This window comes from Leguminivora glycinivorella, chromosome 9 (genome assembly GCF_023078275.1).
Source record: "Leguminivora glycinivorella isolate SPB_JAAS2020 chromosome 9, LegGlyc_1.1, whole genome shotgun sequence".
Classification (NCBI taxonomy): Eukaryota; Metazoa; Arthropoda; class Insecta; order Lepidoptera; family Tortricidae; genus Leguminivora; species Leguminivora glycinivorella.
The window spans coordinates 5631626-5645233 of record NC_062979.1 but is presented as its reverse complement, the minus strand read 5'-3'; the positions used below and the strand labels follow the sequence as shown (position 1 = coordinate 5645233).

At 35.7% G+C, this 13608-nt stretch overlaps 1 protein-coding gene and 1 long non-coding RNA gene across 2 annotated transcripts in view; both read left to right on the top strand.

Moving 5' to 3' along the window:
- LOC125229560 (ionotropic receptor 25a) overlaps positions 1-13608 on the top strand; it is a 56786-nt gene that overhangs the window by 37804 nt on the left and 5374 nt on the right. The window lies entirely within an intron of this gene.
- On the top strand, positions 4331-9364 carry LOC125229575. Its single transcript, XR_007177417.1, has 6 exons — positions 4331-4597; positions 4676-4888; positions 4982-5117; positions 6421-6474; positions 7076-7144; positions 9341-9364. It is a non-coding gene; the product is annotated as an uncharacterized LOC125229575 (long non-coding RNA).

Genomic DNA, 13608 nt, shown 5'->3' with positions numbered 1-13608 from the left:
TTATTATGAGAACGATACACGTCGTGCCGTTTGGCTGCCTCGAGAAGAAACGCCACCAACTCAACTGAAGCTGAGTCAAAAGAACCGCTTAAAAGTTTTGCTTTGTTGTTTCTGGAACTCGCTAGGCATGCTGTTTCATGAATAGTTCATGAAACAGCATAATGCAAACAACACAATGAAACTGTAAACGCTAACAAATATTCAACACAGCTCACCGAACTATCTTCTGCTATCAAGAAAAAACGACGAAGACGAGCCACTGTAATTTTACTACATGATAACGCTCGACCTCATGTCGCATCTACCGTTCGCCAACAGCTGCAGAACTTGGGCTGGGAGACGATACCCCACCCACCTTATTCTCCAGACCTCGCACCATCAGACTTTCATTTGTTTAGAGCCCTGAAACGACATTTGCGGGGTAAACAATTCAATTATTTCCATGATGTACAGGTGGAGTTGAACAACTTTTTCGAGGCACAGCCATCAGAGTTCTGGGCGAAAGGCATCCAAACTTTGCCGGATCGTTGGCAAGAAGTCACAGATGCTAATGGTGATTACATCATCGACTACGCTTTTTGTATTGTAATAATAATAAAAAATATACAACGTAAACCAAGTGTCTCATTACTTTTGTGCCAACCCAATACTTCATATCGAAACTGTAGAAGTTTGCTAAATATTTGATTAGTAATATGTGTATTTTACTGTGCATGAATATCATTGGCACTGATAAGACATGCTTCTAGCTCAATAAATTATACATACATACAATCACGCCTGTATCCCATGAAGGGGTAGGCAGAGCACATGAAACTACTCAAGTTTCAGTGCCACTCTTGGCAAATAAGGGGTTGAAAGAAAACGAAACTGTGACATTGCAGTGACAGGTTGCCAGCCTCTCGCCTACGCCACAATTTAACCCATATCCCACAGTCGAAATATAATATATAGTTGTATAAATTATAATTTTCCAATATTGATATAATAACAAAATAAACGGAAAAATGTATGATTTACACAGAAAATAAGTTCAGTTTGTATTGTATAAACAATTAATTTTAATTTTATTTTATACTGCGCACCATCATATAAATGGATGTCCACCGTCGCCGTCGTTGTCTTTTTCATCATTTTTCAGATTTTATGTCACTGATTATTTATTCACAATAAATATAATTTATCACATATCGATTTATCTTACGATTTATATTTATCGACATTTACTTATATACTTAATTGATCAGTAAAATAGAATCTGAAAAAAAAATTATGAAAAAATAAGGCAACGGCGGTGAACATCCATTTATAATCCGGGTCGCGCATGAACTCCCCTCTGCTCCGCGCCCTCTCACAACTGAATGCGCTATTGGCATCAGCACCAGAGTGCGACCTGATTGCTTGGCGATGGACGGCAGTGAGAAATGAATGCCTGAGATTCTGCGAGATGATGGATGCTAGGCCGTCTTCAACTGGACATTAGTGTAATTAAATAAATGTGAATAGTAGGATAAATGTGTTAATGTAAATATTGTTATATTCTAGTTTCGTGACGCATTAGTTTTAACTGTAATGTCATGTAAACATTTGTAAATAAAAATAAAATAAAAAAAAAATAATATAACGATTGACCGTGCGCAGTGGGTATGGTGGACAAATTAACATTAATTGTTTATGTAATGCTAACAAAACTCATTATTTGCAAAGGCCATACATTTTGCGGTTTATTTCGTTATTATATCAATTGCGGAAAAATAAATTTTATTGGGCTAGAAGCATGTTTTAATCGTATCAGTGCAAGTGCAAAATGCTATTCATGCACAGTAAAAATACACATAGTTATTGTCAAATATTTTGTAATCTTCTACAATTACGACTAAAATTATTAAAAAGTAATGATACTACGCATAATATTCTTTCAAATGATACCTCTTACAAATTGATGGTAAAATAGGATCTGAGAAATATATAAAATAAGGCGACGGTCAGCACCTATTTACATCACTGCGGTGCAGTGACACCTGCTAAACCAAATTCGTAATTACTTGGTTGTATAATATCATACACATGAAATTGCCTGTAAAACTTATAATGACATTATTTGCGGTAAAGTTATTGTTTATTGGTCATGCAGCAAGATACAATCTTAAAAAATATGAAAAAGACAACGAAGATGGTCCATGCATACATGGATTCATGTATGATGGTGCGCTGTGAGTATGTTGGATAAATTAACATTCATTGTTTATGCAATATACTGACAAAACTTATTTTTTGAAAAGGTCATAACATTTCGCCGTTCATTTTGTTATTATATCAATTGCGGAAAAATATAATAAATTGAGTTAGAAGCATATTCTACTCACATCGGTTCCAATGCATATTTTGTTAGCTTCTACAGTTGATTATTGAGAACTAATGACAGTACGCATAATATGCTTTCAAAAGATACCTCTCACAAATTGATCGTTAAATAATACAGGATCTAAAAAATATAGTAAATTTGGCGACGGCCATCAGCATCCATGCGTGGCCGGGCGCAGTGGCCCCTACTTAACCAAATTTGTAATTATGTACTTGGTGATATAATATGATACACCAATAAAATTTATATTTTTAGGAAGCGCATAAAATTTCGCGTAAATCTTATACTAACATCAATTCCGGAAAAGTTGTTGTTTATTGATTTAGAAGCATTTTTAGGGTTCCGTAGCCAAAATGGCAAAAACGGAACCCTTATAGTTTCGTCATGTCCGTCTGTCCGTCTGTCCGTCTGTCCGTCTGTCCGTCTGTCACAGCCGATTTACTCGGAAACTATAAGTACTACAGTGATGAAATTTGATGGGAATATGTGTTGTATGAACCGCTACAAAATTATGACACTAAATAGTAAAAAAAAGAATTGGGGGTGGGGCCCCCCATACATGTAACTGAGGGATGAAAATTTTTTTTTTTTCGATGTACATACCCGTGTGGGGTATCAATGGAAAGGTCTTTTAAAATGATATAAAGTTTTCTAAAAAACATTTTTCTTAAAGTGAACGGTTTTTGAGATATCAGCTCTCAAAGTCGTAAAAAGTATGTCCCCCCCCCTCTATTTTTATAACTACGGGGTATAAAATTCTAAAAAAAATAGAGGTGATGCATGCTAATTAACTCTTTCAACGATTTTTGGTTTGATCAAAGTATCTCTTATAGTTTTTGAGATAGGTTGATTTAACTGTAATTTTGGCAGGTGTATAAATTGACATAATAAGTTTATTATATTTGCTGCTACGGAACCCTTTGTGCGCGAGCCCGACTCGCACTTGGCCGGTTTTTTTTACCAGTAATTTCATGCTCTATAACACACATATTTTCAAATATTTTGTAAACGGCTACCTTTATGACTATAGTTATTTACAAATAATTATAGTAGGTTTAATTTGTTTTCAAATGATACCTGTTACAAATGGATACGTAAATTAATCAAACCTCAAAAATATTGAATACTTTACTACGACTATGCGACCGGGGGGAGTGAATCGTGTTAAACCAAATTCGTAACTACATTACTATATATTATCATATACCAATAACATATGTTTAGAAAGCGCATGAATAGTCGCGTAAATTTTATAATAACATCAATCGCGGTAAAGTTATTGTTTATTGAGTTAGACGCATTTTTACCAGTAAAACGCATAAAAGAACACATATTTTCAAATATTTCGTAAACGGTTACTTTTATGAGTATAATTATTTGAAAACAATTAAAGTAGGTTTAATAAGCTTTCAAATGACACCTCTCACGAACAGATTGGTGCCATAGGACTCGAGATGTGAATAAATATCTATGATGGTCGGCCGCCATCTTTCTCCCCATTTTTCTCGACCCGTCCCTCCTCCTTAAACTAAAACAGGTCAATTCGTAATCTGGAGAGAACGAGGAACACATCCATACCTGTTTTAGGTATTTAGAAGAGATGTCGACGACTTTTTGGAAAAGAGGTCGTTTGGCCCCTGACTATATTCTATCAATGGATGCAACACGATGCGACTTAAAAAATAACGAATTTCGTTTCTTGATATCAATTTGTTGTAAATCATTAATAAAGTTAAAAAAAAAACATTTTCGTCTTTTTAGGTAACTTGGAAGTTGATATATAAAGTAAATCATTACAGGTTTTTTATTTTAATCAATAACATCGAAATAAACTTAAAAAAGTTTTTTTTTAAAGAAGCTAAGAAAACGGAACGCATTTCTGTCAGTTTGATTGATGTAACGAAGTGACGCCGTTTTCCCTCCTTTTCGGTTTGTCGTACCTGTTGTGTCGTACGCTCGTACGCGTCCGTGATTGTGCTCTATGTGATTAATAATAATACCTTTTCGTGACACAATTTACTGAAAAAGACGGCGGAACCGTATCATTACTATGATTAGTGAACAACCAGTGGTTTACGACAAGGCGGTGCGAAGAGTCCTGACCACCCGTTAAGGGAACCAAAGCATTTGATAAGGTTTTAGCTGATGCCCAGACACCAGACGAAAAGTGGAAACTTTACAACGTCCAATTGATTAGAGAGAAATTCTTCAAGGGGTTTTAATCGCATAATCGTAAGTATTTACATTCCATCTTCGAATTAAATTTGTTATGATACGTTCAGTGCTAATTCTTTTGTACATTATTTTCAGACGATTTTACATACATACATACTATCACGCCTGTATTCCATGAAGGGGTAAGCAGAGCACATGAAACTTCTCAAGTTTCAGTGCCACTCATGGCAAATAAGGGGCTGAAAGAAAACGAAACTGTGACACGATTTTATTTTCATAAAATGACTGAGGACCCCTTCCATTGATATGAATGCACGGAACCACAAGCCGGCTTCTTTTCTGCGTTGGGTATGTTTCACATTTGTACGCGCAAGATTTTAACCCTTGCCAAGGGTTGTTAAAAGCCTCAGGGTCATTGTTTTTTGTTAAATCCTATTTCAGGGTCCTCAGATTTGGAGGTTACGTTCTGATGCTTTCCGAGCTTGGACTAGTGGACAGGAGGCTGTAGCGACCGGTATGGAAGAGCTCCCATTCCCGTAGCTGCAGCTTCCACCTCCCCTAAATTCGGTTACTCATGGTAAGGCAAGATAATATAGATGAGTTCATTACTGTTTTCTTTAGGTGTATCGGAAGTGGTTGTGAACTGCTTTATGCGGTATGTCTATGGGGGGTGTAACTGTTTGTAGACTCACCATACACGGGCAGCTTGTAGCAGATGAACTGCTTCAAGTGGTCCATCTATGGCGGGCTTGAAACTTAATACATACTGAGGGAAGGCAAAAATTACAATAAAATACAAAACACAGTCATAACAAACTCTGTGTCTTTATATACATACATACAACATACGCCATACCACATCACGCCTGTATCTCATAAAGGGGTAGGCAGAGCACATGAACTACTCAAGTTTCAGTGCCACTCTTGGCAAAAAGAGGTTGAAAGAAAACTAAAATTGTGACATTGCAGTGACAGGTTGCCAGCTTCTCGCCTACGCCACAATTTTAACCCATATCCCACAGTCGGCTTCATATGTACAACATATAAAGACACCGAGTTTGTTATGACAGTGTTGACAAGTAGTTGCAGCACCTGTACAGTCAACTATTAATTTAGTAGGCAACTACTTTGATTACACTATAAATTTTACAATTACAAACTAAATTAATTAAAATATGTTTTAGTGAGAACTTTTAAGGGGTAGACCTATACCCACTCGAATGTTATGTTTTATGTACATTTATTCCTGTTTGTTTCTCCTATAAAGAAAATAAATAAATAAATAAATTAATTACTTTTAGTAGACATGCTGGCATCAAAGAATCCTGCAAAGATTCAAAGTGACCTACTAATTAAATTGGTTGACTGTACAATTTCAGGTTATTCCTACTAATGCAAGTCCATCCTATATGTTTACTTAATAACCTTGTTTACTGGGGGATGCATTATGTTGTGTTAATTTATTATTTTTTCATGTTGTGTGGGTTGGGTATAGCAAAAGGGGCCCGCTTTTAGGACTTAGAAAATTTTTAACAAAAATTTTTTTGAGTGTTTGTATTTTAAAAACATGAAAGATTATATTAAAATAAGCATCTTTTATAGAATGAAGTTGTTTGAAAAACCTACTTATTTAGGAGTTAGAGTGGTGCGAACTTGCGAATTTTCCCATAGTATTACTAAGGCGCCAGAGACTTAGAAAATTTACGATGATTTTTTTTTACCACTCTATGTTATATTGATAAATCATATAGAACACGTTTAAATAAGGATGTTTTGTTACATAAACCGTTTCTCTTCCATTAATATTTACTGAGATATTAGGGTTCTAAGATAAGTAATTTTAAATTTCAAAAATTATAATTATGTTATGTTTTGTGCAGATAGTCGTCAATCTCAGCCAAACATTGCCCAAGAAACCGCTTCAATAGCAGAAAGTAAGTAAATTATAATTAATAATTAATAGATAAACACATATTACTCTTACCTGATAAAGTTTAGATTTGGGTATGGCTTCATAAAATGCATAACATTTAAAAAGGTAATCAGGCAAGGTAACCTTTGACATAAATAATAAAATAGATTCTTCAGGCACGCAAAATACCTGATTAACGGCTTACAAGTGAATAGTCATTTTAGTTGAACCATGTAATTATACTAATTATAAATTATAATGTATTACATACTAAGGCCAACTTTATAGAGTTTAAATAAATTGCTAACTTGGGGGTTTAGCCTGTCCCAGCCTTTGCTACTACATATGCCGCAGCACTATAAATGTTGTGTGGTATATTACGGTACTTGGAATATGTTCTTTGTCTGATGTTGCTTCGAAACTAATATTATATCCACTTAAGCTCCAATTAACTCCCTTGCGTGCATTGTGTTATCAATAGTATTAATACTTGTACTGAAACTTGAGTATAGTTTCATGTGCTCTGCCTACCCCTTCATGGGATACAGGCGTGATTGTATGTATGTATGTTAATACTTGTAGTAAATATAATTCATATTAAATTAAATGTTTTTTGCCAACAGGGACCCTCTCATTACTGACTGTAGCAGATGAGCTTCCCATCTTGACAAACAGTGACAACAGACTGCAAGGTAAGATATCCATGTTTATATATTTTAACCCATGCGGCGCTTTAACTTTCATCATCATGTATGTATCATCATCATCATCAGCCTATCGCAGTCCACTGCTGGACATAGGCCTCCCCAATTTCACGCCACCGTTTCCGATCTTCGGCTGCTCGCATCCAGCTGCTGCTACGTAAGGTTTGTAAAAACCGGTTAACTTAAAAAACCGGTTAATAACCGAGACTTTTCTTTCAAAACCGGTTAACCGGTAATTAACCGGTTTTGAGGATTTTTAGTAAATGGCCGTACTACGCAATAATTACCATTACCTTTAAGAATTCTGATGTTGATGATATCGTAGCAGGTATTACTTGCACGATGAAGATCATTTTTATCCAGTTTTTGGAAATTTTGTAAAATGAGGAAATTGCAAAAAAAGGCTTGTGTGGTTTGAATGTGACGTCAGTTTTGCGTTTTCTAGGCATGTGGCGAAGGTCTACAGCTCCCAGAGCCCCTAGTAATACAAGCAATTGATGTAAGAAAACCAAGATCTCCATTTTACCTTTCTTTTAAAAAATATAGTTTGAAATATACGGTAGAATCCGGTTACAACGACGCTCAAGGAACAGCTGATATTACGTCGTACTAACCGGATGTCGGATGTCGTACAAAACGAATTTCATTTCTTTTAATTAAAAATAATATCTACATCTCTATTACTAAATCATTTCAATCAATAGGTTTATTTACAGGGTATTATTATCATATTATTAATACCTTATTTTATTGTGACTAGTTTAGTTAGAAAAAGTCATTTTTAGTATGCATGCTTGCTCATCATTTGTAAGTAAAGCTAGTTCATACGCAATCGAAAAATACAAATTGGGTTCTATTTAGCTTATAAGATTAGACCCGAGGCGAACAAATTGTTAAAATTTTAAAAGCAATACTCAAAAGTTGCATGGCCACAATGAAATCTTGCTACTTGTTGTAGGCAAGACAGGGGGCCGTGCTCGGGTGGAAGTAGCTTTGTTTCCTCAATTTACTAGTAAAACATGAGTAAAACTAAAAACGTTGTCGCTCGTCGTTGCAACCGGACTTGACGGACGGATTCTGTGTAAAATGTGTCGTAAAAAGCGGCTGGTCGTTAAAATCGGAGTCGTAATAAACGGATGTACTTTCATACTATAACATACGAAAACCAAATAAATACCTGTGCTTATGTCGTTGTAAGAGGTTGGACGTTAGGTCTATGCGAGTCGTCGTAATAAACTAACCGGACTCTACTGTATTGTATAAAATGTATAAATGAGTAGACTCGGGACTAATTTTCAAATAAAATCATTACAGATAATAATGTTGTCAATGAAAAGTAATTAATAAATCTTTATTAATACAAAACATTAAATAATTACGTATTTTTGAGCCTTTTTATAGCTAATTTTCCAAATTTTGAGAAATAAATACAGTTTCGGTTATTAACCGGTTAGAGGCTATAAAAACCGGTTTTTAACAGAGGCCAAAAAGTCTCGGTTAACCGGTTTTTCGGTTAACCGGTTTGCACACCCTAGCTGCTAGCCATCCTGCGCAAATCGTCGCTCCACCTTGCCTGAGGCCGTCCTACACTACGCTTGGCGAGACGCGGTCTCCACTCAAGAACTCGATTACCCCAACGGTTGTCGGTTCTACGGCTAATATGGCCAGCCCACTGCTACTTCAGCTTGCTAATACGGTGGGCTATGTCGATCACTTTGGTTCTCTGCCGGATAACCTCATTTCTGATTGGATCTCGCAGAGAGACGCCGAGCATAGCCCTTTCCATAGCCCGCTGAGCGACTTTGAACTTGTGGACCAGCCGTACCGTCAGTGTCCACGTTTCGGCCCCATGTATGTATATGTGGTGTTCATTACTCTATTCCCTGCTAGGCTGCTACAGTTTAAACAGCAAGGATGATTTTTGATTGGATTCATCTTTATTTATTAAAAAGTAGGTACTAAAAAATTTCCGCTTTTATTGTTTTAGTAACAAGCTTTTATATTAGGTCGACCTGTATGTAAATTCCTTCTACTTCCAAGGATCATAGCGTCATGAAAATGACTTTTTTAGAATTGTCTCGATGAGTATTAGTTGTCTGTCGTAAGAAAAGTGCAGTCAGCGATAAAAGCTTGTACCAAAAATATTTTTTTTGCCAAAAACTTATTATATTTGTATGTTGTCAGATTTGGCAGAAGACGGCGACGGACGGGTAACTCCCTTTGCACGCCAAGTTAGTCCCCGGTGCCGATATGAACAACCGTCGAATCTCGGCAGCGACGAGCCAGCAACGCCATCGAGAATTCAGGGATTATTAACAGGTATTAGGTAATATACTATATATTATGACTATGATGTATGTAGTACTTTTTAGGGTTCCGTAGTAAACTATTATTTCGCCATTTATTATTAGTACTTCTCATCTGACTATTGGAAATGTTAGTACTTACCTACTCTCTCCATATTTTTGTTAGAAATCTAATTCTAAAGTAATCAGTCACTAAGGCACTGGTCCCACCGCCGACGATGAGCGAGAAGCGAGTGTTTAGTTCCGATAGTTTTGTCTCGCGACTGTAAATGTTCGAGAGCGACGGGCGAATACTTTAACCACTCGCCACACACAAATGTTATCATAAAATACATCATTATCGTCGTCTGTGCACGTAAGTCTGTCGCAAAATGTGCGCTCAGATACACTTGTTGGTCTCTCAGCGTGAATTCCAAACGCCAACAATAAACATATCTGTCTCTTTAACCGACAAGAGATCTATATCTTTTGTTCGTTTCTTGAACGAGAAAATTCAGAAAATAATCGATTGCTAATCAATCCCTCGCTCTTGGTGGGACTAGTTCCTAATGCCGGCCATATACACACCGCCGGGACAGTATGAGACCGGGTTAACCTTCTCTAACTGTAAGTTATTAACAGTGATCGGACAACTCATCGCAAAAGTAAATATAGTATGGAACATGATACAATTTTTTAAAGAGCCCATCAATGTGCACACTAGCGCCACAGCTAAATAATCGTGATTATTTAAATTTATCGAAAAATAAAAAAGGGGGCCGCTACGTACTGTAGGTATTGTGTATTTAAGTACCTTTTGAATACATCAAACTAGTTTTTCATGTCGCTGGTTTCGTCGATCTATGAATTCAAACTTTGGACGCATATATTCTGTCAAACAAGTCTGTCAGTAAATAAGAACTAAGAAAACTCCTCCTCCTCTAGCACCCTAAAGAAAAGGATGCATATAGTTTTGTTTGTTCTTATTTACTGACAGACTTGGTTGACAGAGTATAGATTGACGAATCGAGCGACATAAAAAACTAGTCTGATGTATTCAAAAGGTACTAAAAAATACACAATACAGTACTTAGTGGCCCCTTTTTAGGGTTCCGTAGTCAACTCGGAACCCTTATAGATTCTTCATGTCTGTCTGTCTGTCCAAATCTGTTGAAATGGATAGGGGTTTTCTAAAACCATTTTTGGATTAAGTAAATATTTTCAGAAATAATCTCTTCTAAAAATAGAAAATGGAAATTGATATTTATATCAGATGGTTGTCTATTGTTTGCCCGACAGTCATTTAACATAATATTCATATGCCCGAATTTAACTTGCCTGAATTTCATTTGCCCGAATGATTTGTTTACCATAAAAATTGTATGACATACTGGTTGTTTATCCGAACATTACCTTCCATAATCATACAATGCCATACTATTTGTTAGCCATATTATTAAGTGCAATAATATGGTTTAATATAATATTCAAACGCCATAAGCAATTATTGCCATATTAATTATTGCCCATATTATTACCTAACCTACTTTCTGATAGCAGTTTCATTTTCCAGGGGTCACAGTTCTAACCTAACCTAACCTACTTTTCAAGCAGTTTCATTTTCCAGGGGGTCACAGTTCTAACCTAACCTAACCTACTTTCTGATAGCAGTTTTATTTTTCAGGTGGTCACAGTTCTAACCTAACCTAACCTACTCTCTGATAGCAGATTCATTCTTATCCCATTCTTTTTAGTACTTCTAGTAGTGTCGTCTCTGTGATAATTACGCATTTCGATGATTCTGCCAAATCACATTATGGAAATTGACTTTTCGGGTCGCTAATTTGGATGACAAATGATGGTATGGAATGTGGTAATTACTGATTTCGATGATTCTGACAAATGACATTATGGAAACTGACTTCATGGGAAACAAAGTTTCTGGCACTTGATTAATATAGTAAACAATGATTATGGCATAAGATGTTATGAGAAACAATATTATGATTGTTGAATAGGGTGGCAAATAAAATTATGGCAAATGAAATTCTGGCAAATGGGGGTATCCCATATCGGATGCAGGAAAATTTCAATTAAGTATAATAAGCTCATTATAGTTGACTTTAGTTAACTGTAATAATTTCAAAAATAGAACTTCGTACAATTTCTATACTAATTTGCGATACCTGGAGTTCTATTTTTGAAATTATTACAGTTAACTAAAGTCAACTATAATGAGCTTATTATAATTGAGTCGGAACTGCCATAGAGTATCCAACACTGAAAAGTTAGCACTTATAGTTTAGTCTGTGGTGTCCTAATTGACAGATTACAGTCGACAAGTAGAAAAATGATTTTTAATAGTTTTGCGCTGAGTTGTCCGATTACTGCTTATTAACAACTATAGCATTTGACCTCAACTTCGTTTGTGGTAACCTATCGATGTTTCGAAAATCCTTTGTCCGATTATCACTTGTCCGAAAACGGTTGACAGAATTTTTATAATCCAAATGCATTGTTTACCATACTTTCAATATGTCGCTAGTTTGCTATCCCACATTATCGTTTTCCCGAAATTCAATATCCAGAAGAACGGTTGCCAACTTTATCATTTGACAACCGATTTGTTAACCACCTTTTTATAAATCCCATGCTACGTAACATCGAAATGTCATTTTCCCTAATACCATTTTATAGAAACTCAATAACCAGAAGAACGGTTGTCAATCTTATCATTTGACAACCGTTTCGTTAACCACCTTTTCATAAATCCGATGCTAACGCAACGCGACATCGAAATGTCATGTTCCCTAATATCATCAAAAAAATTGGTTAGGTTACGTCACGGAAACAAACATTTGCTAGAAAAGTGGGTTAGGTTAGGTTAGAACTGCGACCATACAGAAACAAACTTGTGCTAGAAAAGTGGGTTAGGTTAGGTTAGAACTGCGACCATACAGAAACAAACTTGTGCTAGAAAAGTGGGTTAGGTTAGGTTAGAACTGCGACCATACAGAAACAAACTTGTGCTAGAAAAGTGGGTTAGGTTAGAACTGCGATCATACAGAAACAAACTTGTGCTAGAAAAGTGGGTTAGGTTAGGTTAGAACTGCGATCGTACAGAAACAAACCTTTGCCATAAACCCTTATGGCAAGGATTCTTAAGTCAAGTAAGAACTGCGACCGTGAGGGTCGGCAACACACTTTTGTTAGAAAATTAAGGATTTACTGAACTTTTGATATAGCGGCTTAATAATATTTCGAATTATAAAATTATACGCCATACAAAATAGCTGTCAAATGATACTTAGGAATTTTAACAAGTGTTAATTCGAATTTCGAAGTTTTGATATAGCGGCTAAATAATATTTCGGATTAAAAACTTTACGCGACAAAAAGTAGTTGTCAAATGATTCTTAGGCATTTTAATAAGTGTTGATTCGAATCATAAGCGAAACAAAATTACAGCGAAATAAGAATGGGGAAAATAATAATAGGGGAAAAGTACTTTCGGGCAAACAAAACTTAGGGCAATTAATAAAATGGGAAGCGTTTTCGGGCTACTAATATTCGACATTACAATTTTCGACTTTTTGATAGGTAACCTTCGTTTGTAGATGTGTAAAAGATATTTTTTAAATATTTTTATATTATTTTATATTTGGGGACTTCATACTATTGTTACTAGGCGACGATTTAATTACCTACCTATAGATATAATACACTGATAGTACTGATACACGGTGTCCTTATCCATTAAACAAAGCCGAATCGTACATTACGTTACGGTATTTACCTAGAACCAGTACAGTCGTACAAAGTACTTACAATTGGTGCAGTGGTTACGAATAAATTATCAAATTTCGATTTCTTAGTTTGTAGCAGGCCCATATACATATATGTAGTTAAAAGCAAGTGAGGAAATACTTCCTCATTAAATAGTATGGAACATCTCACATTCGATTTAATTATCTTTTTATGCTTGACACTAATAACATTTTCACATGAAAAATATCTTATGGCAGTTATGGCACAAACGTGCGTGATGGTAGGTGCCAACACCGACACATACATACAAACACATTACGTTGATCTGACGTAACGTGTTACTAATATTGTTTAATACAGTATGATTATTGTTATTGTGTCGGTTATTGGAAAAATCTT